Genomic DNA, 27,372 nt, shown 5'->3' with positions numbered 1-27,372 from the left:
TAGGCAACTTAAATTTCCCTCCCAACCCTGGGACCAGACCTTCCTGCTGGCTGGCTCTAGGTCTTCAGAGCCTCAGGCTGAAAGGAAGTTCAGAGGATCTGGCTGGCTAGATGCTACCTTGTGAGTGCAGGGGGCTCTACAGAGTCCACCTTTGTCAATAAAACACCCGCACCAACTTTTGTTCTGAGTCAGTACTCCCACCACAGGCCACATCCTCTCAGCAGAAGTGGGATGGTCTCATTGGGGAATCACAAAACAGTTGCTTTGAGCAGTAGATTCACTGCTGAAAATCAATGGTTTGATCTGAGGCGTTAAGTACAGTACTTGGCCTCGACAAAAGCCAACATCATTTACGACTTCAACGAAGTAAGTGAAATTATTCCAAACAGATGATTACCTCAAAGTCCATACATTTTTCACATTTCTGAACTTGGATGTCATCCTTTTACCCTGGGTGACAAAACTCAACCCAGGACACAAGCCAGCAATCTGAGCAGGTAAATGGGCCAGACTGCTGATGCAAAGCCTTTCATGTCAGTCCTGGAAAAAGCTAAAGTGTTCTAGGATGGAAGGAAAAAATGATGGGTTTGAATCCCTGAAATATTCCTTAAGCATTTGGAGCTAATGCAATGCAGTTACCATGCTCATTGGATGCCGCATTTCTGGAAGAGCTGTCAGAGGGAACAAGTGGGGCAGGTAGATTTGAAGGAGCCCACTTTTCTACCCAGACTTAAACTTCAATTATCCTCTGGAGCCAGCATACCGATGTCCTGACCCTGAAAGTCAGGGCCCCAAAGGTGCCCTGCAAGTGCACATCTCACCTCTGCCTCCCAAGGGCTCTAATTTCAGCTCTTGTTGCCTCTCCTCTATCACTCCTTTCTCTCATTTGATGCCCCTCATCCTGTCGTAGCTGAGTTTTAAAAAGCCTTGCTTAGTCTGCCAAGACACCACCATCTTTTTCAGTGCTGTCAAGAACTTCAAACCAGAAGCATCACTAAGAGGAAAGCTACCAACAGCTGGTGGCTGCTGTGCTGGTCTGGAAAGGGTGGGAAAGGCAGCCTTCTCAGCCCATTTTTTCTGCAGAAGTGACTGCCAACAACAACAAGAAGCTATACTTCTTCACTTTCTCTCTGCTTGTCTGTCCCCCAAGAACAGCCCTTTCTTCCCACTTAACTTTGTTTCTTTTACAAACAGAAGACAGGTAACACCAACAGTACATCACTCTGAGGACCCACAAACAACTACTATTTCACCTCAGTAAGCCACCAAACCAGTCATGAAACTCTCAACAGAAGTGCATTGCATTGGTGCTGCTGAGATTTCAACAGTCCCTTTTTCCTTATAAAACCCCAAACTTTCCCCTTTTCAACACAGCAGGGCAAAGAACAATACAGATGGCCATTACCACCGGGTCTGCCAGCCAGGACCTTTTGCTGGAGATGGAATACCCAGCAGATCCACTCTCCAAGAATAAACGTGACTAAACATCCTCACTGCAAGTACAAGCAGCAGTAGCAGCAGTATCATGCACTTCAGAGACAGTGATTTCTTTGAGACACCTGGAGCTCTCTGCAAACACCAACAGCCATTCCAGACAGAGGAAGAGGACACTGAGGTTGTGACCTGGCCTGAAAGGACCCCCTGTACTTCAGGTCTAACTGAAATCCTCCCACTGTCCGTTAGAAACTGATTCCAGTATCAGCTGGGGTGGTACACATTTTCTCTTTGCTGTGCCCCAAGGATCTCGAGGCAGCTCAGTCCTTGACTGGTTCTCCCAAAGTACCGGTGATACAATGTCAAGTATGCAGAGATTTTACTGCTCACACACCAGCTCTAACCTGATCTTGCCTGCAAGAGATTTCCTCTCAGCACAGCCCACAGGCTCCACATCATTCCCCTGAAAATTGCACTGATTTTGCTTTCAACTAAAAGACAGAACAAATTCCCCCTACCTCTCAGACAATTCTTGCTGAGCTGCCATGAAGCCTCATCAGCACTGTGAGTAAGCAACTTGGTTTCTGCTTTCCACAAGGGCTGCTACATTTAAAAAGAGTTTCTTGCCCTCACCCCCTTCATCATGGATCTCCTGGAAGTGGTGACTTTAGATACCTTACCTACAGACTTCCAAATACCTTCCACTCTCACTGCATTCACCTGCGTTCACTACTGTCTTGCTGTGACACAAATCAAGGGTGGATGCCACACATTTTGTCTCTGAAACACTGCACCCATCCCAAGAATGGCTCCCATGTCCTTTGCAGCTAGCTGTGACTCAAAACTGCATTGCCAGTCCCTTGCTGCTGGTTATCCCTGACCAGATCCGAAATAGGAAAGGGAACAGGGTCTTAACTTACCACTGAAGTCAACACAGGACTTTTGGCCTGTGAACTCGAAGTAGAGGTCTGCACGTCTCTACTAGTGAATCCTGCCCAGCAAAGGCTCCAGACCTACCTGCTCGGCAACTGGAGAAGGCAAAGACCATGATATCATCAAAGCTCCGGGTGTAGTCCTGGTGGGGGGCGGGGTAGAACATCAGCTTGGTGGAGGCCTCTTTCCTCAAGTCAATGAGGAATGTGGAATGAATCACTGGGACAGCAAAACAGCCTGTCCTGTTCCATTCCCGAATCAGGGGATAATCCAAGGTCCTTTTGTAATAGCCCTGCAATCACAGCGAAGGGGCTGCTTGTTACAAGAGATTTCTGTTTCATAGATACTCCTTAGCAAGAGCTCTCACACTTAGCCCTCCCCAGCAGGGATGGATCAGTTCTCAATTCTCAGATTTTTAAGTATCTCCCATTTGGAAAGGGCTCAGTCAAGTATTTAGAAACAATCTCCATCCCAAAAGTTAAAGTTTGACTTCCTCTTTCTGTTTTAGCAACTATTGGAAATCCAAGCCTTTCCATTGCAAAATTCCCTTTCAATAGAGCTTCAAGCCTTGGACTATTTTCTCTGGCTCTTCAAACACCTTTTTTTCACATAGACTCTCAGGTTTGATCCTAGAAGATGCTGAGCATCTGTGACATCCTCCATGTTCCACACGCACAAAAGACATTCAGTGTTTCACAGAACAGGACCTGCAAATTATTTCTGACCGTGACTTTAAAAAAAATCATTTGCTTCACTGCAGTGAAGGCAACATCTCAGTCTCCATCAGTTGTGCAAGAATTCCTGCTTCCTCCATCCCAGGGCAGGCAGGTTTAATACTCCTGAGCACTTCAGTCAGCTCATTTCTCTGCCACCAGGGGCTTTTCTAGCCTTCCAGCACTGGGGGTGCAACACCCACGCTGTGCAGCTCACGGCTGGTTTTGCAGGTGTAGTATGTCTAAAGCTATTGGAAATAAATACACTGAATCCCTCCAGAACAAAAATCCTAATGCACCAATTAGACATCCAGCCACAGCTAACGGTTGAATCCAGAGCAGATTCTGGTCTTTACAGAAATGATGAGTCACTAAAATAAGTTAAAGTTACTTTTACGTTATATTTTCCGTAAGCATCCTAGCAACAACTGAGCAAATCACTGCAGAACCACTTTACCCTGGTTTTGTGTAGAAGCATGGTGTGGTACGTTTGTGTATCTTCATGTATTTTATGTATAAAAAATGTCTGTTTATGTACCTGTTGATCCTCCCCTCTGCACTTTGGGCCTCACAGCATGGTCAGAAGGTATCTCAAAACCAGTCAGTCTGATTTTCATGAAAAGGAACGAGTAGGTAGAGACCTTACTAGCATTCCCACTGAAGGAAGTGTTAAGACATCCAACCTTTAGTATACATCGAGAATGCCCGCAGGTGAAAGATGCTGGAAACTAGTCTTTCCTCCTCCAGTCACTCACTGTGGGGTTTGGGGGCTTTTCACTGCTCGTAAATCCCATGTAGTCAAGAAAGACTGCAACTTGTCAGCACTGTTGCCATGCTCTCCTAAGGTTATAGCTTCATGACTACTAAATGTCAAGCTGTCTGGAGTTGGGTTTGGCTCGCCGTCGCTCGGCACCGGAGGCCGTGTTCAGGGTGTGCTCCAGCTATTACTCCCTCCCCAACACCCCAGGGAGAGCAAGGCTTAGGGCATGAAGCTGTGGGACTGCGAGAAACAACCAGCAGCAACTAAGAAAAAAAACTAAAGCGGGAACTTTCCTTTTCATTTGAGCAGCTTTCTTCACCAAATTCTGCAAGATGCATTTGCTGCTAGGTTTTTTCCCCTCTCCTTTCCTCAGCTAATGCTGGTAATGATGGAAATTTACTATCGCAGAGGTAATACCAGGGGCCAGGGCTGAGGCTGGTGCACACAGGCTGAGATCCACTGCAGGCTGTGGAGTAACGCTGATTTACATCCGTGGAAAACCTGGCTGTCTCAGGGCTTAACCTTAAAAACTTAAAGGACAATACCTTCGCTGTGAAATTTATGTCTCCATTTTAAAACAAAAACAAGTAAACATCCCCCCCCCTCCTTTTCTTATCTGTATATTTGCTTCCCAAGAATCTGGAAAGTTCAGGATCTTTTCCTGCTATTTTTACTCAATTAGTTAGTCTGAACTGTGGAACTCCTGGCCATAAGATCACATTGGTGCCAAAAAAAAAGAAAAAAAAAAATACTCAGATAGTGATTTCTGTAAAAGAAAAATAAATCACTCAGAGCTTTAAAGACGAAGACCTTCCTCAAGAAATCCTAGAGAAGGAGATTGCCAGAGGACAGAAAAATATTTTCGGAAAGTATCATTCATTCACTAGTTTGCCATGTTCTTATTCTATTCCCTAGGCATCTGCTACAAACCACTGCTATCAGATGGACCTTTGGTCCAACCCAGTACAGTTGTTATGTTTTCACTCTGCCTGTAGCCCCTCCTTGTGTGATTGATATCACTGGGAAGGAATAATGATGTTTTACACCAGAAGAAGTGGGAAACAGAGTTTGCTCTTTGTGTCACTCCAGCAACGATGACAATAATTAGTATCTGCTTAGTTCTCTGGAATAAAGCAAGAAGGTAGGGATGGGCAGGACTGTGAAGCCTCTCTAAAGTACTCATATTCACATGCCCCAGGGAAGCTCAAAGATGTATGTGCAGCTCAGGCTTAAACACATTTGTCCATGCAGCAGAGCAAGCTTGTCTTTACAAAGAAGAAAAGGCAAGACTCAGGGATGGAAGGAAAATGGAAATCCTGAAGCTTTCCAGGGCAAATGTGGGCAAGGGAAAATTTTCAAGAGAACAAAAAAACCCCTCTTGGTATTCTAGGAGACGTGCATCTTAGGATTCTGCCTCCCCAAAGGATGACAAGACACACGCCAGCAGCAGACTGGAGAACAGGTCAAAAAGCTGATCTCAGTAATGAGGCTTACCTGGGAGAAAAAAAAGCATTAACTACAGTCCCTGTTTCAGCTTGAACATCTTGGAAAGCCCATCTAGAGCTTAGTCAAGAACATTTCAAAGGAAAAGAGTGAAAAAAAGCAAAAAATGACTGTGACAATAGACCTGCCCCTCTATACATTTGATTCTCTTACCGAAATCCTTTCATGGACAAGGTGACTGTACTGGGTTTGGCTGGGATGCAGTTAAGTTTCTTCACAGCAGCCCATACGGGGCTGTGTTTTAGGCTGGTGACCAAACCAGTGTTGATAACACGCCGATGTTTTAGCTGCTGAACAGTGCGTGCGCAGCAGCAAGGCCACCTCTGCTTCTCACTCTGCCCTCCCACAGCGAGCAGGCTGGGAGTGGGCAAGAGGCTGGAAGAGGACACAGCCAGGACAGCTGACCCAAACTGACCAAGGTGATTTTCCACAGCATATAACATCATGCTCAGCAACAGCACTGGGGGAGTTTTTCCAAAATAGCCGGTGCTCGGGGAATGGCTGGGCATCTGTCTCCTGGTGGTGAGTGACTGTTTTGCATCACTTGTTTGTTTGGGGTTTTTTCTCCCCCTTCAGCTATTAAACTGTCTTTATCTCAATCCATGACAGTTGCTTTTGGGTTTGAGTTTGGGGTTTTGTTCTGCTTTTTCCCTTTGAATTTCCTCCCCCATCCCGCTGGGCGGGAGCAAGCAAGCGACTGGGTGGGGGCTTACCTACCAGCCAGGGTCAACACACCACAGTGATGTGCATCAACTTGTAAAGTAATAGCTCAACCTTGTTCTGGCTCTAAAAATGCTGCTATTTCTACTACACAATATTTTTGTATCTGATACTTTCTGCAGTATGTGATTTGAGAAAGTAACATGAAGCTAATTTCTAGGCTCGGCACTTCTGTCCTTTACACCCAGTACCCTTTACATACACACTTTAGCACACATGCACACGCACTCCCTACAAGGCAAAGGGTGTTGCCCCACTACAGAAATCTTGTTCATGCGTCAGAAAAATAAACAATGGAGAGCTGTAGAAAGAAAAGCAAATTCCTCGCAGATTAGCATCACTATACAGGAAAGCTACTCTCAAATTATGTATCAAGAGTTTTAAGGCCTTTACACAAACAGATGTAACCTCCTCACATAAATTCTGGTGAGTATATCAGTATTTTTTATGTAGTTAGTAGGATTATCACTTCCCAGGACTTTTGGCTAAGCAAGCTCAGCTTCCTCCAGATTCAGCTTTTTCAAGTGAGCACTCTCAGATACGGAAGCAAGTTTCAGCTATGTGCCTGCACAACCGATGCGGAGCATGTACTGCTTAGCTCATACCTACAGCTCGGTCAGAAAACAAAGCCTGAAAAACACTGATAGTCTGCAGTGTCCTCTCTACCCTTATTCCCAGACTCCCTACAAACACACGGACCTTTCCCAAAGACACCCACCCAAGATTGCCACTGAGAGGTGCAAGCTGAGATGACTGCATGACAACCACTATATTCTCTACACACTAACTTCACCTCTGCATGCCTCAGAGATACAGCGGCTTCTTTTCAGAAGGAGGACGCTCCAAAAGCAGATGGGAAAGCCCACAGAACAGAAACAATGCCCACTGCTTCACAGACCCAAGGCGGGAGGCCTCTGAAAACACAGCTTGCACAATCAGCCAGCACCATTCACCCGGTCACTTGCCTGGGGGGTGATGCCACACCAGAAGTTAGAGTAGAGAGAGCGAGACTCCAGCATCGGTGCCACCAATGTCTTGTTTTCGGCTATCATCGGGTTCAGCGTTTGTGGGTTGGTCAGTAAATGATCTGCATCAATAAACTAGAGAAGGAAGAGGGGAAGAGAAAAAGAAATCTGCTATCAGCTGGAACAATACACTTTCCCTGACATTTTCTTGGGAACAAGGCAGCCAGAGGAATGAGGTATGTGGTTTTCACGGAGATGGTGGCTTTGATACCCTGCTCACCATCGGTGTTTCATTCCAGTCACCAAGGTCTTGCCTGTGTCTTCTCTGCAGCCCCCTCAGATGCCCCTGTACCTCACTTTCCCCAGTCCAGCTTCCTACCAAAATAAACAACTCAGCCCTAATTACTTTTTTCCCCATTGGTCCCAACTTGGCTGCACCTGTTCCCAGGTTTGGTACTTTGGGCAGCATTATTTAGGCAGTGTCATACTGAAACGATGTTCCAGGCATGGTTAGGCTGGTGCTCTTCTCCTTGCACGACTCCACTTCCCAGCACGTCTGTAGCGCTCCCCTCCAGTTTCTGTGTGCATTTTGGCCATCTCTCGGGCAACTCCCCTTCGCCAATTGTGAAATCCAGCCATTCCTCACAGCACGCTCTGAAACTTTTACTGGCTTCCTGCACTGCACATGCCGTGTGCAGCAATTACTGACGTTCGGCAAAGGACCGGTCTGCAACCTAGTTATTTGCCTGCAGCCATAAATCCATTAACTCAGATCTCATGGTCTGACTTTAAATGAGTGGTTCTACCCTATAACACTCTGGCGAAGGAAAGCCCATTCTACTACTGTGGGTAGCAGGGAAAAGTGAGAGTCAAAATGTAGGCATGAATTTCAAATTCTGAGGGTTCATTTTATGACAGCGAGAAGGATGTAGGAGCTGCAATGTGCATCTTCACAGCAACAGCACCCCATGTCCTCCCGGGACGTCTGGCAGTCTCGCAGTTGGTGCGTCAAGTCGCTGGGACGTGGCAGGCTGTGGCCGAGGATCTGTTGCCCCTCGGGCCATGCCCCACCAGAGAGGTGACCAAACCACCGCCACCCCGTGCTGCGGGGACAGGCAGGTCCTTCAGGCACCCTGGGCCCAGTGGTGACCCAACGAAGCTGTTGCTACCACCAAAGCTGTGCTTCACCCTGGACCCTCTGCGGAGCGGGGCTGTTAAGCCAGTAGCCGCACCCCGAGCTCACGGGGCACACACAAACTCCCACAGCCCTCAGCAGAGGCAGCCGGCACCCTGGCCCTGAGGGGCCTGAGGGGCCTGAGGGGCCTGAGGAGCCCAGGCCCAGCCGCTGCTCCTGCCGGGGCACCCGGGACCCCTCGCAGGAGAACAGCGGTCGTGACCAGCTCGGCCGCAGCTAATGGCCGCCTGCCCACAAGATGGCACCCACGGGCTGAGGTGCAGGGGCCCAAGCTTGTTCCTGTCCCAATTCCATCCAGTTCATTCTGCTTCTCCTGGCTGGACTTACTACTTTCAGACTCGTTGTTCGAAACAGGGATTACCTCCCTGTATGTGTCTCCACTGATGCCATGACTGCTCTATCACACTAAGGAGATGCAGCTTCCATTTTGGTAGAAAAAATTATATTCCTGATCTTTTATATCCTTTTTGCACTCTGAGCACAAACTTTTCTTCCCAGATGAGGAACACAAAACCGCCCAAGGATTAATTCTCTTGCACCATGTTAGCGATACCTGCCGATAGCTGAGTTTCTCTACCAGGTTCCCGTGTATAAAAGGCTGTGTTCAGTGGCTTTGGACAGGTGAATTCAGACATGCTTGTAATTACCATTTTCCTCAGCAGTGAGACGCGAGGAAATCCTAACAGCATTGGAGTAACGGAAGAAACTATTGCAGACCTAAACTCCTTTAGCGGGTATTCTGTCTCAGCATCAGATCAGTCACGTAACATGCAATTAAACTGTCGCCTAAGACACAGCGCGACAGGGACAAAAGACCCCACACCAGAACCCAGCAGCCTTACTAACTGCCAGTGATTCAGATTTGCTGTACGTTTATGACACATATATTCTGCCTCACTTATTTGATTTTGCCGGCCATTTTCATGGACTCTATGTGGCACGCTGGAAGAATGTTCTGTCCTCCATGAACTGATCTCTTTCCTGTTTTCACAGTGCTTTCTCAAGGACGAGGGAAGGGCATGTTCATCCCCCCATGGGCCTCATGCCTCCCTCTGCTGTGCAACCAAGAGAAAGGCACGGGCGTGCAGAAACCGTTTCCCGAGATCCTGATCGGCTGAAATGCTACTGTGGGCCTATCTGGAGCATACTGCCCTAGCATCCACACTGCTTAGAAGACAGATCTCACAAAGAATCATTGTAGATGGTTGAGACATTTAATACTGAAAAAAACCCAACTTGATGTGGTGATGGAGGCAGCGATGGTTTGGCAAAGGCACCCGCCATGAGCCGGAGGCGTCTTGGGAAGGAATTAAGAGTATGGACAGAGTGACGCCCTGCAGCCTGTCGCTGCTGTTCCAGTGCCTGTGGGCAGTTAGTGGAGGTCGGTGCCTGCGCACAGAAGACACGTAGGCAAATTTTAGGATCGGAGGTTGTCCTGTCCCACTGTGATGGGAGGGCAGTGGTGCAAGCGACAGCCCTGTGTGTGGCACACGGTGGGGAAAGAGCAGGAGTTGGTTGCGAAAATGTATCCCTGGGTGATGTTTTGGGGAGCCAGGCAGTAATCTAGTCATGATTTCTTTCCTCCCTGCCACGGACGCAGGTTTTCCTTACGCGGCTTAAACAACGGACTGCCCCCAGGGACAGGGAAGGGCACCGGGGGCACTTCACATCAGGAGGATTCACAAGACCCCGACCTGCATTTGGAACGGCACCTGGAGATGTTGCCAGCGTGACAGAGTTGGGTTTCAGGGCACATCCACCTCTCCTTGTTTAACATTTCCCGTCGGCACAGCCGACACCTCCCAGCGTGATAACTGTGATGAGGCCCGTGGGCGTTCATGTCGACTGCTGAGCTGCTCCTTGGGACAGAGACGTTGACGTCGGAGCATCCATCAGTTCCTCGGCCGGGAAAGCAGAAGCGGGAGAGCTGTGGAAGAAGCTCTGACCCTCAGGCCTCGCCTCTGCTGAAACCAGCCATTCCTGCTTTCCCCACATCACAGCAAGTAGTTGTTTCCCACAGTCCAGGGCACCGAGGGAGGGTGAGCATGGCTTCATGTGTGCATAGAGGACGACGCTGAGAAAGTCCTTTCCCTGTCAGAACCAGTCCGGCCCTCTTGATTTCAGGTCACAGCTCTCCTAAACCAAAGCCCCTCAGAGGCAGGGGCAGAAAGCTGACAAAGCCTCTCCCAGGGAGTAAACACCGGTTCGCCTCGGGAACTGCTTCTCTGCACGGTGCTGGGATGAGATCTGTTAACAGCCCCGTTCTGCATATGTGTGTCTGTGTCTGTTCTCACAGCTCCCGTGGAAGTAGCTGGGCTCCTCTGGATGCCAAGGCACGGCCAGAGGAGGCAGGAGTCTGAGGTACTGAGCAGTGTTCCAAACGCTGTCTTCTGGGAGAGAAACAATCGGGCATCTACCGAGGAGCCCGCTGCCCTGATTCCTACCGCCATGGAACGTGCCAGCTGCTGAAACCAGCAGCAGAAAAATGTGAAAGTTCTCCACGATGACAGCGTCACAAATCCGCAGGCCATGTGTGCAGGGAAAAGAGCTGTGACACTCGCTCCTCCAGCAGCTAGCAGGCCAGGTGCGAGCGCTGCAGCACTGCTGCTGTCAGCAGCTGTTGAGCATGAGCAGCATGAGAAACAGGGGAGCTCAGGGGTTATTCAGCCCGTTCCTTGGCAGGTCACTCCCTTCCACAGCGGGCTTCTTCACTGCCTCCAGAGATGCCCGAAACTGAGCCCTGCGCAGGCATACGCGAACACCCCGGCACAGGCACAGACACGTCCTGCAGGACAAACATCTCCCCACCTTGGAGAGGTTCTTGCTGTTCACCCTCTGTGGGGTGCAGAGACAAGTGCTGGAGGGGGCAAGGTTACAGCTCACCCCGACCCTTGGATTGCCCAGTCGGGTCCCCATCGGACCTGTGACAGAACCACCTTCCCCTCCTGCCTGCTCTGCCCTTGGCATCTTCTGCGTGGCGGGTGGGTGGCTGCAGCAGGATTTTCTGCAGGAGGAGGCACCATGGGCATGGCCCTGGGGCTCCGGGGGCCCATGGCCGTGTCCCCTAGCAGGCGAGTGTCACCAACAGTGGGGCAGGTGGGACAGGGAGAGGCACCAGGAGAAGGGGGAGAAAGCTGCACCCAGAGATGGGGTCAGACAAACAGCGATTTATTGTCTTTTCCTTGAAAAAAGACTTGCTACAGCCCTGCTAGTGCTGCTGATGGGGCGGCCTCTTGCAGGGCTGGGGAGAGTCGTGGGGGCTGGAGGCCCTCCTCTTCAGGGGGCGCCAGGACCTCCCAGTTGAGCGGTCCCTGCCACGGCTGGGAGCGGAGGGGCTGTGGCTGCAGCCCTGGGCAGAGGAACCTGCCACCGCCGCCTGCCCCGGCTCCTCCTGGGGCTGCTCCTGCTCTGCCAGGACAGGAGCAGATGGGGGGCAGCCAGGACCCCCGCAGAGGGTGGCCTCCGAGTTGCCGGCTTCCTCCTCCCCGTCGGAGCCTGCAGAGCTGCTGGAGGGGGAGGGGGTAGTCCCCCACCGGGAGATGGTGGGGTTGGGGCTGGTGGAGCTGGAGCTGGTGGAGCTGGAGCCAGCCGCAGAGCTGTCGTCCTCCTCCCACACAGCACGGGAGAGCAGCAGCCCCCGGGCATCCTGGCTGCACCGGTCCGCAATGATATTGATGACACCATGGACCAGAGGTGCTGCCTGTTCCCCAAGGTCAGGCTGCAGCAGCTGGACCATGGCCTCCGCAACCGGGTCGCTGACGCACAGGGTGTGCAGGATGTTGGCCTCTGCACGACGTACCTGCCACCACCAGGGCCCACATATTGACCACAGCTCCAGGCGCAGCCAGGGCAGCAAGGGATTCAGGAGATGATGATCTGTTTGGAAAAGTTCTGCCCAGACCTCGGGCAGGATGCCACCCACTGGCTCTGCCTCTGGCCCTGCAGTCCCCTGCTCATCTGGGGACAGTGTCCTTTGTGGAGAAGGTGCAGGGGATGCCATGGGGTGATGGGGGCTGTTTTCGGCCGGGCAGCTGGGAGCTGTGCCTGCCTGGCTGCTGGTGTCTGGCAACACTTCAGCTTCTATGACTAAATGTAGCCAGTCATTTTCTCCCTCCACAGGAAACCGGACCTTCTCTACCCATTCTTTGCAGAGTGGGCACTCTGGCTTCATAGGTACCCTTGGCAGGATGCAGTCCAGGCAGAACCAGTGGCAACAGGGCAACCCATAAGCATCTTGTGGGGCATCACGGCAGATGGGGCAGATCTGCTCTGTCTCCGTGGCCGTGTTCATGCGCCGCAGCAGGTTTGGGAGAGCTGATGAGGACCTGGTCCCCCTTGCTGGCGTCACACACTGCAAAAGGGGGAAAGGCCTATGTCACTCACTGTCCCGGTGCGGGGAGGGGAGGAAGAAATGCCCAGGCCCCTCGCGAAGGACACCCTCTGGCTCCCCGAGCGCCTTCGCCCACCCCGGGAGACGCTTCCCCGCACAGCTCACCTCCGCTGCCGCAAGCACCCGGCGGTGCCCGACTGCCTGACCCAGGCAGGGCTGGGGAAACCCAGGGGATGGCTTGGGGACGGGCACCGAGAGCCAACGGCAGCCCCCAAAGCCCCACCCAGCACCGGGAGCAGCCTCGCTCGACCCTCCAGACCTCGCAGGCACGCTCTGCAGGAGTCCAGGCACGAGCCAGACTGGGCTGGGCTCTGTTGGCGCCCGAATACAAGCAGTGAGGGATGTGAGGTCACGGTCCATCATCGCTCGCTGATATTACAGTCCACCGCGCGGTGATGTCACGATGGGACATCTGCCCCCATGTCACTCATGCCTCTGCCATTGGTCGGCTGCGTGCGCAGCCCCTGGGAGGGGTGGGGCTACCCATTGCCAGGGCGTCCGGTTGCTGCGGTTACCGCGGCAGTCGTGGACAGGCGCCGCAGGAGGTGGAGTGGCCATCACCTTTGGGCTGCAGGCAAGAACGCTCCTGCGGAGTCCTGGCAGCGAGCTGGTCCTGCGGACACGGCCACAGGGCACAATGCCATGCGGGCTCAGCCTAGGGCGTGTTTTCAGAAGGCTCTGGCCAAAGCGAGAGCCTGCCTCCCCCTCCAACAGGCCTGTGGAGGGGACACGGAGCGCAGGTGGCGCAAGGTAGTAGCATTGGGGAACAGGGTTTGGTTCTGAGCTTGGAAGTCCAAGCTCAAACACCCCTTAGGTACCACAAGAGTTAAAAAATAGCATTGGCTTTATAAATTCGAGCAAAAAAAAAAATCGCCGCGATGCTACAGCACAGGTGGCTGCTTGTGGCCATGCTTGCTAATACTTGATCAGAAAGTATAGGGTGATTCAGTCTAATTTGAAAAAGCTTTCCTAAAAAAGCGCCTAGGCGTTGTAAAAGTAAGGGATCTGGTGGGTTTCAGCACAGTTCTGCCTCTGTGATGTTGGTTAAGGCTCAGCAGAACGTTTGGGTTTCCAAGTGGGACCACCTGTGCTGAAGTCAAGGCTGTTTAAGGTCACAGGGGGAAGCAACCTCCTTTTTTCTACTCAGATATACGTAAGTAATAGATGCCACAAAAAGAGTAAAGGAGCAGCAGCACTGCCTTCACAACATTAGGCAGTGTGTGTGTTGGCAGTGGCTGTTGCCTAGGGAGGAACCCCGGTTTCCCTCGGCAACAGCATGAGCTTGACTTCAGCTGCTCCCTTCTCTACAACCTTTAGTATAATAACAAATGTACTGGATCACACAGTGAAAACACTGCTCTAAATGATAGAAACTTTGTTTTTCTTTTTCAAGTTACACTTGGACTGTGTAGGTCTGTTATCTATATTATCCTATTAGATACTTATTATTAATTACAAAATTACACAGCTTTGTGAGCTTCCTCTTAATGGAAGGGAGGAACATGGTGGGGGGGGGGGGGGAAGCACACACACACAAATAAGTGTATATAAACCCCCCCTATTATTAAGGAAACAGCTGGTGGGAAAACTTTATTAATAGATCAGCCTCACCTGCAGAACCATCTTCTTGATAGAGGAGGAATTTAGGATATGTCATGTGTTCCACCAAAGTAGCCTCAGCTGGGAAGCTACAAATGCGGCTGTGGCTGTAGCTTGTGGACTGATCACATTTTTCTGGTAGCAATTGGCTTAAGGGCAACAAACAAATTAGACCCAGGAGGTAATCAGAACATACTGAGGTTTTGGTTTTACTGCTCTAGGATTATGTTTGAAAGGAACAGGAATAAAATAAAAGTATACTATCTTCATAATCAGCTATTCGAGACCCCCAGTTATTCTGTGGGTTAACTTTTGTAGGAGGTAATTTTATTGATTTTTTTTTTTTTTTCCCCATCTCTGATCTCAGTTTGATAGCCTGAAAGCAGTTCAATTTGTATCATCTTTAGAGTAGGTGTCTGCTGCTTGGAAAAATGTCAGGATTATGAGTTTCACTGAATTATTCCTTTGGCATTTTTCAATGCCATACGATATTTTTAGGTCTGGGGTATAGATGTTCCCTCTGAAAGGGCAGAAACATGCCTGGGAAAAGCACCAAGTGGCTTTGAGACATCGGAGGTAGCAGTCTGCCTTTCATCGCTTGGAAAGGCTGTTGGGAGGCTGAACTAGGAGAAGAAAAGGCCTTTAATTTCTGCTGCACAGCAGGGTTTCCCTGCATCGCCTGTGGAAAGGCTTTCCTAAAATACGGTTTAATTCCTGTGAAGTTGTTAACTGGATGAAGATTTTGTTGATCTGCTAGGGTTCTTGATGGTGGAGTTGAGTGGTAAAGGGCTGACCCTGGGATGCCACACACAAAATTGCAGAGGAGGTAACACCGTGCCCCCCCAGGCAGTCTGCAGAGTCACCCAAGGCCACAGGCTGGAGAGGCTCCGCAAAGCTTTGCGGTTCCACGCAGCAGTGGGGAAACCGTCCTCAGTGTGATAAAGCCAAGAGAAATAGATGCAGAGCGTGATTTCTGGATACTTCCACAAAAAGTTGTAGATTTTACTTACGCAGCAGTGGTAAGCCTTATTACAAGGAGAGTAATTTGAACAGAGGACGATGCAGCCGATGTTTCCATAGGCATCTGTAACTGCATCCAGATAACCACCCACCCCAAACAGCGTTGGTTCGGCATGGTAGCCTCGGTCAGTACAGTTTGTAGCACGGCCTTTCTGGACTATGCTGCCTGAGAAACTCCTCAGTTCATAGAAGAGGAGGTGTTTGTTTCAGAGAGCTGCTGTTGATCTGTATGGGAAGCCAAAGACCCTGTCAAATTCTGCATAAGGGACTCTTGCTTCTTCACCAGTCCGTATGTGGTAGGGACACTTAGCGCAGATGTGGTTCTGTCTCTGCCAGCAATAGGGCTTTACCACAGTCCCCTGATTTGTCAGATATTCCTGGAAAATCGTTTTCTCTGCTGGATTCATGTTCTGTTGAAGAATCTCCCTGTTTATGTGCTACATAGCTGACAGTCCTGAATGAAAAAGGGAAGTAATATCTTAAGTCAACCCTTCGATTTATTTTGCACTTGAACTGCAAAAATAGTAGGGGACAGTCTCTTCGAAAAGGTACTGAAACTTGTAGCAGCATATAGAAACTTAGGGACACACAGAACAAAGCTCTCTTGCAGCCTAGGAACATTTCTACTTTTCACAAACTAGCCTTTTTGCTAAAAACATAAGTAGAAAATATTTCTCTGGCTCTGCTCTCTTACCCTAGACAGGACAAACTGCATAATAAAACCAGCCATGATTTTCAGGAACTGATTAGCAGATGAGCCTTATGAAATCTGGCAAAGCAAACAAGAAAACACCACCAAAACCCAAAAGGTATAATTACCATCTCAGCAGCTCCAGCTCAGTAAATATTCATCTGATTTCCTTCACGGGCCTTATAGGACGGGTTCAGAGTTTCCACTCCAGTGATATTGCAAGCTTTCTTTTCAAAATCATGTGATGAAGAAGAAAGTTACTATTGCCTCCCCGGTTTTGTCAGCTGAGCTGTGGCAGGATCTTTCCCAAGTACCGTAATGTTGCTCCAGCTGTAATGCAATGGCAGGCAGGCTGCTTTAGGTGTTTACAGGTGCCGAGTACTAGGAGACAAGAATACAAAAGGATTTTGTTCTGTATGGCCAGCCACCTGTGGTAGTTAGGCTTCTGTTCTTTGCCTGTCAATATTTGTTTGCTATCTTAAGTGATTAAGGTTCCTTCGCTTCTTCAGCGCTGTTTTGATACAAGGTTTTTACAGCCGAAAGATGGATGTTGTTCTACCGAATCTAGTACTGAATTTGTTTCCGGGTTTTTGTTATTTCTGCGTGTAGCCGACTGTTGTGCCAGTGGGGCAGAAAGCTCCTGTTGTGCTTCTGCTCTCCTCCGCAGGCAACGACGTTGTCCCTTCTTTAAGAAGTTTATGTGTCCCCCTCACTGCTGCAATTCAAGCAAGCAGTGGGCCATTTCATGAGTAAGCTAAATCACAGAATCACAGAATCATCAAGGTTGGAAAAGACCTTGAGGATCATCTAGTCCAACCAAATCGTGCCTGCTTTGCTTGGGCAGGGTTCCAGATAAGGGCAAACAGGTTGCCCAAATTAGTAAAGACAATTTGAAAAGCTGCAAATCTGGAGCAAGGTTCCCATTCCGTCCCTCCTGGTATTTTTGCAGAGGTGGAGCGGCCGCATGAGGGCAGCGTTGCACACCAGAGATGTTTCCCATTTTGTGCTGCTCGATCCGAGGCAACGGCTTGAACTCTGCTGCAGTGTGTTTAAAGGGATGCCAGCAGAGACGCTTACAGTGTTAGATCTCCCTCTAAAAGCTGCCTTTTTTTGTTTGCTTGTTCGGTGGTTTGACCTGATCAAAACCCAGCAAATATTCAGCCTTCTCAATTGATAGCGTCACATCCTTGCAGGATGGGAGTCAAATCCCAAACTACCCAGTTGGAAGGATTAATTGGAAGAGCGTTCCCACAGCCCAAGTGCATTTCTGTGTGTGCCGCGCCAGCCTTTGGCTCCTCTGCCAGCGCCGTCCCCGGGAGCCGGCTGGGGCTCCCAGTGACAAGGGCAGCTCGCTCGGCCTCCAGCCTTGCCAGCCCCCTGCCAGCTCTGTCGAGCAGAGAGGGTCGGGGAGCAAGGATCCCAGTGGGGCTGGGAAGAGAAATGGCAGAGGCTTCTCACTTGCCCTGTACGTCAGTCTCACAACCGATCATTTTGGGGGTGCAAAGAGGAAGGATGTTTACAAAAAGTGCGAGCCGAGCAAACTGGAAGAAAGCTGACCACTCATTATGTTCTCTGAATGGACCCATTTCTGGTTTATGAGAAAGCAGAAAGTTGGTTTTTCTTCCTTTTATTGCATGACCTTTTCTAAAGTAGAAAAATGGTGCAGATGTGTTACACAGAATCTCTTAAACTGATGTATGCATGCACCTACACATGGATGCGTGTGGATTAAGCAGCTAATAGGCCCACTCATCATTCAGCTCTCTTGCAGAAAAAAGTTTGTTCCCAGGCACGATTTTATTTAGTAATACTGAACAACTTGGTAGCATTTGTCATCTTCAGAGTAGTTTATAAATCTGATCAAGTGGTTAAAATACAGACTGGTCTAAATGGCTCTCTCGCTGGTATTTCTGCTGCATAGCATCACTTAGCTGCCCTGCAGGGAAATTGTTAAAGGGGCTTCTGACTTTCAGGCAGCCTCATTTGTCACAGTGATCCCGATGCATCTGCAGAGGTGGGAAATGCTGCAGATTTTAGCTGAAGTTAATAGTTTATATAAGTTGGAAATGTGGAATTCAGACGGTTTCAGGCTGGGAAGTAAAAAAAAGAAGGTACTCAAAATGACTTCTCCCTTTTTGCTAATTTTCCTCTTAATTTCAGTGTTTGCAATCCTGATTGGGAGGGAGGAAGAATTTTACCTGATCAGGTGCCTAGTTTGGTTCTGTAGTTTGTTATAAGGTGGCTCTCCTAGTGCCTGTCTCCAGTACCTCCTATTGGCACTAACCAGTCATAAAGTGCTTTGAGATCTTCGAGACACACTGTGGACTGTGGTGTATAGCTCATTCTGTTTCATTTTCTTTATCCTTTAAACACAACACACCAATCAAAATAGTCAATGCCCTGGTATAAAAGCGAGGTATCCAAACTGTTCTTTTGCTTTCTCAGCTTGTCCCATGTTTCTGAGCAGAAAGCCTGCCCACATCTTCTCTAATATTAACCTTTTTCCACACACAGCCCTTCGTGAGCTCATAGGCCGTTCCACATCTTCAGCAGAAATGCTTGGTTTTAAATATGCTGCATGAACCCAAGGGTGGGTCTTTTGACACTTGAAGTTGTTAGGAAAAATACCATCTTCATCTATCAATTTCACTGCATGAAAGCATCATCCTGATACAGAAGGTCATGTCTAATGGATACGATTAGGGGCTCAAAGCACATGTGAATGGATCCATGTCCCCCCCAGTTACATTTAAAATTATATCCCCATCCCTCCCAACTATCTTTGGAGGGGACAGGGATATAATTATAAGTTTAAGAACTTGTTTCACTTATTACTAATATGCAGCCATCTTTGGGGCAAAGGGCAGTAGCTGTTTAATAGTGCTCCACAACACGGTATAAATGTTCACAGGAGGAACTGGAGAGGAATGCTTTATCCAGTTAAAACCGCAGGGGAAACTTGTGTGGTCAGTACGTAATTACTCAGGTTGGAAGTTAGCCAGGATACAAGCCATATGTTCTGCTCCTAGGGAAAAAAAGTGTAATGATCAGGGCTGTGAATTTTTTTAATCCAAATATTAGCTAAAAGCTGGTTATCTCTTCAGTCTAAAAAGCACACAGAAATTCTGATACATCCCAATGTGGCCAGTTTGGACCTGACACTGATTTTACTAATTTAAACTTGGGATACTGTGATTTATGAAGATGTCCTCATTAGGCAAAAGCTGTTTTTTCTGACATGTGATTATATGGAAGTGTGATGATTTTTTTTATTCCCCAAACTAAAACATGGTCTACTTGCACAGTCTAGTATAAGTGTAGTTCTGTTTACGTGAGGGGATCTGGTGCTTCTCCCCAAAGCGCTGCACTCAGTACAAGAATGGTTCCCCTTATTCATATCAATGTTGCATTTGTGTGTGAAGCTTTCTGGTCCTGCTTCTTGCAGCTTTGCCTTTGAATGGAGTCAAACTGTATAGGTGAAAACAAGATAGATTTTGTCCCTGTATATATATACTTCCATGTGTTTGCTTTTAATGAACCTATTTCTTTACATTACACAGATTATTATATTTGGGTGTTTGGGGTTTTTCATTTTCTGTTGCTGCTTATGTACAAAATAACAGGCTAATTCTTTCCAGATATTGCTCTGCTGACTCCTGACAGCATGTTTACAATGCCCTGCAAGGTGATATAGAGGAACCCCTCTGTCCTATACAACAGCTGTGTATGTGTCTGATTGCTGAGTGTGTGGTGAAAAGGCAGTCAACGTGGTATAAACACATTACCCCTCTCACAGAGCAAACAGGAGGGCTGGATCTCATGGCAGTGTTGGGTGAGCTGGGAGAGATGGGCTGCTGATTTCCTAGTCCAGTCACCACAGTCTCAAAGGACACGTTTTTTTGGCAGTGTACCTCAAGGACATGCAATTCTTTTCTTGAAACACTGGCCAAGGGGAGGAGCTGTGTGCTTTTTCCTTTCTAAGTAGCACCCAAGTGTTCTCCTGATTATACCCCACTCTGCTTTCAAGATTCATGGTTGGCAGAAGCTGTGCAGAAGAGGAGGCTCTGATCTTTGCTGCCTACCTCACTGTGTCTGGCTGATACATTAGCAAAGTGGATAAAAACTCGCAGGGTGGAGGACCCTGGCCTTAGCAGACATGAATTCAGGTCCCAACTTGCCATTTGGGCTTAGACTTCCCTCTGACACTGTGCTGCGCAATGTACGTGGCATGGTAGCCTGAAAAAGAAAATTTTAAATCAACATTCCTTCAACTGTTAGCTCCTGATTGCTGTTCAGGTAGTGCTATGAAGGTCTTATGGGGAGAGGAGTGCCGACTGAACCTACTGGCTAGAGCAAAGAACCGCAAGTCAGTATTTCTAGGATTTATTCCTGGCTCTTGCACAGAGACAGTCCCTCCCAGTATTTTAGCTGCCAGTGGTTCAGTTCCTGTCTGTAATATTCATCCTCATAACATTCCACCCTTGCCTCTTAGAGACTTCCAGAAACATGTTTAGTAGTACCCATTTTCTTAATCTAGAGGTGTCCTGGTCGAGGAAGTCTTATCACTGCATTTACATATGCAGTGTAAAGAGAGAGAAGTAGATGTGCTGTCTAGGTTACTGGTTTAGGCCACTGCAATAGCGGTACTTACTCTAGTGTCAGAGAAAGCAGAAATTTAAGCGAGCTAGGAAGGGGGCTTGGGTGTATGTAACCATGCCATTGGTTAGATGCACTGCACCTAATCAACATGAATGAGCATCTTCCTCACCTGTGTAATGATTTTAGTCAATTGTTGTGATTCACAAGAAAGAGAGAAACATAATGGATATTAATAGTAAATGTATTGTCATCTGAATTTCAAAACTGCCTTTCTGTTGTTTTCAAACAAGTATGAAATTTGTTCTTCAGGAATCTGTTCCGGAGATTCTGGAGAAGACAGAGTAGAGTCGGACGTGAGCCACAAATTGCCGAAACCAAAACACCGTTGGAGCCTGCAGAAGGAGCAGAGAGCGGGCAGGAGGCAAGTCACTGGTGTACAGACTGTTATATCTGACTATGGGATATTTTAGAGATGATGTAAAAACAATCAAACAGAAAAACAACTCAAAAAACCCAAACCCCGGCCTCCCCAAAGCTGGGTTTTATTACACTGCACTTGAAAGATACCCTTTCTAATTTAGGGATTTCTGTGTTCAAGGCTGTGGTAGTTAGTAAAGCCCTGAAATTGTACTTGTTCAAGTGGTGTGTATAATGAAAAAACATTACATGGTTACAGAGGGACTAGTATATATATATTTCTCAAGTTAATTGTTACATATTTGTTTGCAATTCTCTTGTTCTTTGCTCCTCCCTGCAAATCTAAACAGAGCTCAAAAGCAAGCTCTGGAGTAGGAGTCTGATTTAATGGTGCCTACTTGGCTCTGTAGCAGGGCTGTAAGAGGGTAATAAAATCCTTGTAGGATTTGGTGAAATCAGATAGAATGAATGGAGCATTAAACAAAACAAGTAACCCACAGATAAGCCGAATTCTTGCTTCTCTTCAGGTATTTGCCTTTTAACTGAATGAAGAGAAGAAAAAAGATGACAACTATGTCTTACTGTTACTTGAGCACTGGGGAAAAGTTAGGGTCCCAAGCCAACTGGAAAATGAGATTCTTTCCCATGTCTTTGCTCTCAGCTGAACTGAAGCCTATGTTCTGTTTTCTGTTACACTAGTGGGAATCCTTTGTTGGCTTAGACTAACAGCATTGCGATCTGAGACCAGAGAATTGCAGAGAGTGCCCATCTTCCATGAGCGCTTGAAAGAATTTGTCTTAGATCTGATTGAGAAATCTGTCCATGGTGTTCAACAGTCTTCAGCATCCAAAAGACCTCTCTTACATGACTGGCTTCTTAAAATGGGGTCTAGGAATTTCTGAGTATTTTGAAATGTGTCCTGCAATAAAGGGGGACACAGTTTTCAAGTTTAATATGGGTCATTTCTAATAAAAAATGGAATAGGATCAACTATGATAGTAATACAAGGATTTGTGATTAATTTATCCCTGTTATTTTAATCATCTCTTAGAGGTTAAGAGTGTTGAGTTTGTGCACAACATTCAGAAATGCCAAACTTTGTTTTGAGGTTCACATTTCCCAAGATTGCTTTGTGCAGATTTTCCTCATGTTTTAAGTCTAAGCCATGGAGTTACTTTTGGACATTTTAATTGTGACCTCTAATATACATAATGCCACTGAAAACATGTGATTACTAGGATTTGTTGTAGGAACAGCATTTAAACTGAAACTTTAAAGCCAGAGTCCTCTGGGGAGTGCTTGGATTAAAGGATACCAGAGTGATACAGTCTTCTAGGGAAGGAAATATTTCTTTTTTAAGAGGAAAAATGAAAAAGACTCTAGAGTGAAAGTGAAGGAGATGAAAATCCTCATAGTCAACAGAGATTTCTACTGTTTAAGCACACAGCAACAGGGCCATAAAAGGCATATGTGCAGTATATCTGTAACCAAAGCAAACTGAAACAGAGCAGAAGGGAAAAAGAAAGTTATGTTGGTAAATGGGAAGTTCTGAGAGCTCATTTAATCAAATACTTACATTTCTTGTTCTGGAGACTGAAGCTTGCTAGAAAAGAACATGACCTATGGCAAGTAATTTGGGAATGAGGGGGAGGATTGAGTACCAACTAGCCAATAATATAAATAACAAATTTGTAAATGTATTGAAAGTAAGAAGCTTCTTACGGACAATCAGCCTGTTCATGGAGATGAGAGAGCAATTAGGGAAAATGAGGATTTTGCTAAATCAACCCAGTATCTGTTTGTGCAAAAAAGAAGATCTGAAATACAGAGAAGGCAATCTTTTGAGTGACACTTGTATATGAGTGCCATTTGATTCACAAATCAGGAAAGGGGTTTTCTTTTCCTTAAGTCAGCTGATGCAAACAAAATGACCTCTTTATATCACAGTGTCCATAGGAATTTTTTTCCTTGTGTTCGTTGGACTTATTTTGTGATGCTGTCTAGGAGCTGTGGCAGAAAACTCTGTGGTTACAACAGTGCTGATACTAAATGGAAGTGGGTGTGTATGTGTGTGTAAAAGATGGGAAAATCAGTCCTTTCCTTGAAAAAGGAAGAAATTGGTGATCTCCATCTCCCTGTCTTCTCCTTTACATCAACACTTGCTTATTCCTCTGTGAAGCAGTAATAAGATAAAGAAGCATGGTCCCATTGTTTACAAACAGAACGATCTCAACAGCACAGGCAACTTTCGCTTTGTTAATACCCCGCTATCCCCCAGGATAGCCTTGTTTCAAGCACTGTGCCGTGTCTGAACGCTTCAGTCACTGCCTCTTCGGGCCTGAACCCTTGACCTGTTATAGCTAGTTTGTACCATCTTATTTACAAAGAAATTACTGAGAGACATTACCATGTAACATTGTATTTAGGTTTTCTTTGTGGGTTTTTTTTGAGATATTATTGAATTATCATGAAAGGGTGGTAAACTCATGCAACCCATAGGCAGTTCAGGTATAACTCCATGCCTAAACTATCAGCTGAGCAAGATGTGGGTTGTGCTGGTGCAGAGTCTGCCGCAGAATCCAAATCTCTATCTGGCTGAAGTCACCAGGTTGTCCTGGATCTCTGCTGTGTGCCAAAGACCGGCTGTGTTAAACCTTGGCCGGGGAGGACTGATGAGGAGCCACCGTCCGCTTCAACCTTAAATGCTTCTGGAGCTCTCCCTCTCCACCGCTTTTCATGTATCTTGTGACATGAAGATTTTGGTATGAAGCTTAGAGGTTTAGGCATTTTGGTCTGCTCTTTTATGGTGCTCTTCTTACAGGTATATAACGCTTGCTGGGTATTTTAGCTTTTCAGGCTTTTCAGTCTTCCATAACTTTTTGTTGGAGAAGGGAGTAATAATTTTTAATAGTTCTGCGTAGGCACTGGGGTTGATTCTGGTCTCATGACAATGTAAATTGGGAGAAATGGAATTGACGTCAGGAGAACTACCCACAGTCAAATGTGTTATTGAGCAATGCTTTTTTATACAATTGAAGTATTTATTCTTTGCAGAAAGTTTTAAAATTGTTCAAATGAGGCCCTTGGACTCTGCTCAAAGGTGAATTTTTTGGAAAGTTTGAGTGAAAACATTTCATCCATGTGTGAGTATGAGAGTGGAAAACTATTTTTCCCTCCATAAAGACTTTTTGCTGCCTTCTTTTGAACAGCTCTGCAGCATGACTGGCTGAGCTCTGTGTGCTAGAATTTGGCATTGAAATAGCCATAACTATGAAGTGTCTTAGTTGTGGCTTTGATTTGACTGAGTTACAAGCCTTAGAAAACCATGTACTCAGCATGCACTTCAGGGTTTTGTTTCTTCCTTCAAAGCTTGTGAAGGGGGCAGTCAAGAGGATTTGCTGCGAACACCTGAGTAGCTATAGAGCACGAAACTAGAGAAAGATACTGCTTTGAAGCGGCAGGGACACGTGTGGCTGGAAGAAGAACAGAAGACCTGGTAAAGTGCTTATGGCTGAAGAAAAGTTTCTGTTTTGCGATCTGTGCGACTGAGACTCCAGTTCCTAGGACCTGCTGTCTCTGCTCCTCCAGGTCGTTTCCAAAGAAGCAAGAGAGGTTTCTGCAGGCTGAGCAGGGGGCAGGTATAAGACCAGACTCTGAGGTACGCTGGCACTACTTACACTCCTCTTGAGTGAAAAGGCTCAGGGGACAGGGAGTAAAACACGCTGTTGTTTCTCCATACGATGTTGCAGCTGGTGCAGTTTACCAGTGATGTGACCATGGTTTTGCAAGCAGCATTGCTTTGGAGTCTTAACAAATGGAAGGCTAAGGACTTGCTGTTCCTGAAGGAGATATGCCACCTAGATCTGAGATTATACAAAAGCATGCCATATCCTCTTGGACTGCACAGTTTGGGAAACAGTGCATGCCTATCTAATTGCAATCACATGTGAAAAGAGAGGTCAAGGGAAGGCTGGATGTGCTTCCTTAACTACATAATTTTTTGAATTAGCATTGTTAATTATGCAGCCTTGTGAATCATTAATTTAGTTTTATGTATGGGAGCTTTGTTGCATTTCCTCTGGCATTTTACAGTGAAGCTGGTTAATACTTCCAATTACTTGAAGGCATCTATTTAGTTCTAGTGTCAGCGAAGACAGATTATGATGAACTTGTGTATCTGGTTCTTTACTGAGCTGCTACGGCATTGTCACATCTTTCAACGCTGTTCAGAGTGAGCGGGGAGCATGGCTTTTCCCTTTTTGCACAGGAATAAGGATTGCAAAGGTTGCAGACAGTGGAAGATCAGACATGCAGTGTGTAATGTAACATTTCTTGTGCTTTGATTAGTTAGTGGTTTGAAATTCAAATTTAATTTTTGATCCCAACAATTTTTCTTACTGGCTGACATGCAGTGACAGGGCACTCATTCATTTAAAGAATATAAATATCCAAGTTAATTTATTTCCAAATGAGGAACATGGAGGACCTGGCTCCCCTCGGTTACCCTCTACATCAGCACGCAGCATGTAAAAGTATTGCCCCTGTGCTGATGGAAATGACTGCATGAGGTACGTGCCTGTGAGGCGCTTTGTGCTGTAAAGGACCTTCAGTGTAGGTGAGATTGCAGCACGCTGAATGTTAAGCAGGTCTAAAGCACTCTCTGACAAACTAACTGTGTAACTGAGTGGAAAGCAGGAACTCAGGTGTGCACAATGTAAAGGAGTACTACCAGGTGATTTTCATACGGTAACTGTGGCAAAGAGCTCTCTGCAGCCAAGCTCCAGGCCAGAGTCCACAGTCAGTAAAACACAATATAAAACTGATAAGTGTTTGCCTTTCTATAGTCCGCATTCTGTAGCTTTTGTGGCTCATCTGTGTGTGATTTTTTTTAATAGTTTCAAGAACTGTAGTCTGCAGCACCTGTTAGTTATCAAATTGAGGGCATATGCCGTAAACAGAAAGCAAGAACTAGATGTGGTTATAAAGAAACCAGACAAATAATAATTAATGAGATAGTCTTAATAGAAACAGCATTTATTTCCTTTTGTAAGCATGCACTTCTAATGCCTCATCCATTGCAGGGGTGTCTCTTTGGACAGGCTTTATTCTATATGATAGATTCTCGTATTTTCTACAGGATGAACAGACAGACTGTCTCGTGGAATCCTCTCTTCCATTTAACAGTTGCACATGTATAAGTAGTGTCCTTGAGGTGGTAGCCACTGCTTCTTAAACAAAAACCCCAAAACAGAAAAAAAAAGAAAAATATGTAATATTGTAAAACCGTTTAATGCAAAGGCAGGGTTACTAGGAGATGTCTGGCATTTCCAACATGCAAACAGTTCTAGACCCTGGCACAATCAAGCACCAGACAGTGGAAACTGCTTGAGCTGGCACTGCCATTGAAAGGAACGTCTTGAAACCATGGCCTAACTTACGGTTTTTGTAATGCAAGGAGTGTTCTCCCTCTTTTGGGAAAAAAATAAGGAGGCAGTTGTGTGTTTCTCTTTCCTATCTCCCACTGAGCATCCTTTCCCAGTAAGGCTCATTTGCATGCAGCTCTCTGGTACCTGGCTTCTTTCCTTTTAGGCTGCTCGATGCCTTTCTCTGGTAGCGAAGCTGTCTGGGACGATTCCTACATCACCTGGTTACTTTGTCCTTTTCCTTTGCTGTCCCAAATATTTGCCTTATATGGGTATCTCTGGCTTCTGTTTCCTCTTCTCCTTTTTCTAGGCCCCTAGCAGAGGCAGTAAGACTGGCTGTTCTTCATTTCCAGCTGGTTTATAGGTCTTTTGCTTTGTCTTCTCATGAAAGTGTCTGCATGCCAGCTGTAGCAACAGCTGAAAACAAGGAAAAATCATCACTCTGTGACTAACCTATTTCTCCGTGGACAGTCGGCAAGTTCTCATTGGGCTTAAGTGGTCAATGATCTGCAGTTTGAGAACTTTCCAGACCTCAAAATATTTTCTTAGATAACATTTCACTGTGAGAAGTGTAAGGTTGCATTCACAAGTGGATTTGTATTTCTTTCTTGTTGCAAGGGGGAGGGAATACATACTCAGATGTATTAGAGGAACAATTCTGATTCAGTAGAAAGGGCAGGCACAGAGCTTGATTATGGCAGGAATGTAGCTATTGCATGTGAACATGATTTGGAAAGAACCACATATTTAACACAACGTTAACCAGGAGTGTGGTTCATTGGTGTAGATCGATGTCATGATTAAAGTCTGTTAAAAGAGCAAAGCAGCAGTTCTACTAAACTGAGTTGCAGACTGTTCTAATTCTTTTTCATGCTGTTTTGGGTCCTTGAAATCTTTACAGAACATCTTTCAGATTAATCAGAGCCTGCTTTGTCTTCATGTTTTCCTGTGCATTCTGATCCTGTCTCTTGGTCTCAAATAAGGGGTTGAACACTATATAATGGTCTTAG

At 46.8% G+C, this 27,372-nt stretch overlaps 1 pseudogene; it reads right to left on the bottom strand.

Moving 5' to 3' along the window:
- Positions 1-14,404: 14,404 nt before the first annotated feature.
- On the bottom strand, positions 14,405-15,639 carry LOC141918715 (putative C->U-editing enzyme APOBEC-4; annotated as a pseudogene).
- Between the last annotated feature and the right edge of the window lie 11,733 nt (positions 15,640-27,372).

The sequence above is a fragment of the Strix aluco genome, chromosome Z, assembly GCF_031877795.1.
Source record: "Strix aluco isolate bStrAlu1 chromosome Z, bStrAlu1.hap1, whole genome shotgun sequence".
Lineage (NCBI taxonomy): Eukaryota > Metazoa > Chordata > Aves > Strigiformes > Strigidae > Strix > Strix aluco.
This window is presented reverse-complemented; position numbering and strand designations above follow the sequence as displayed.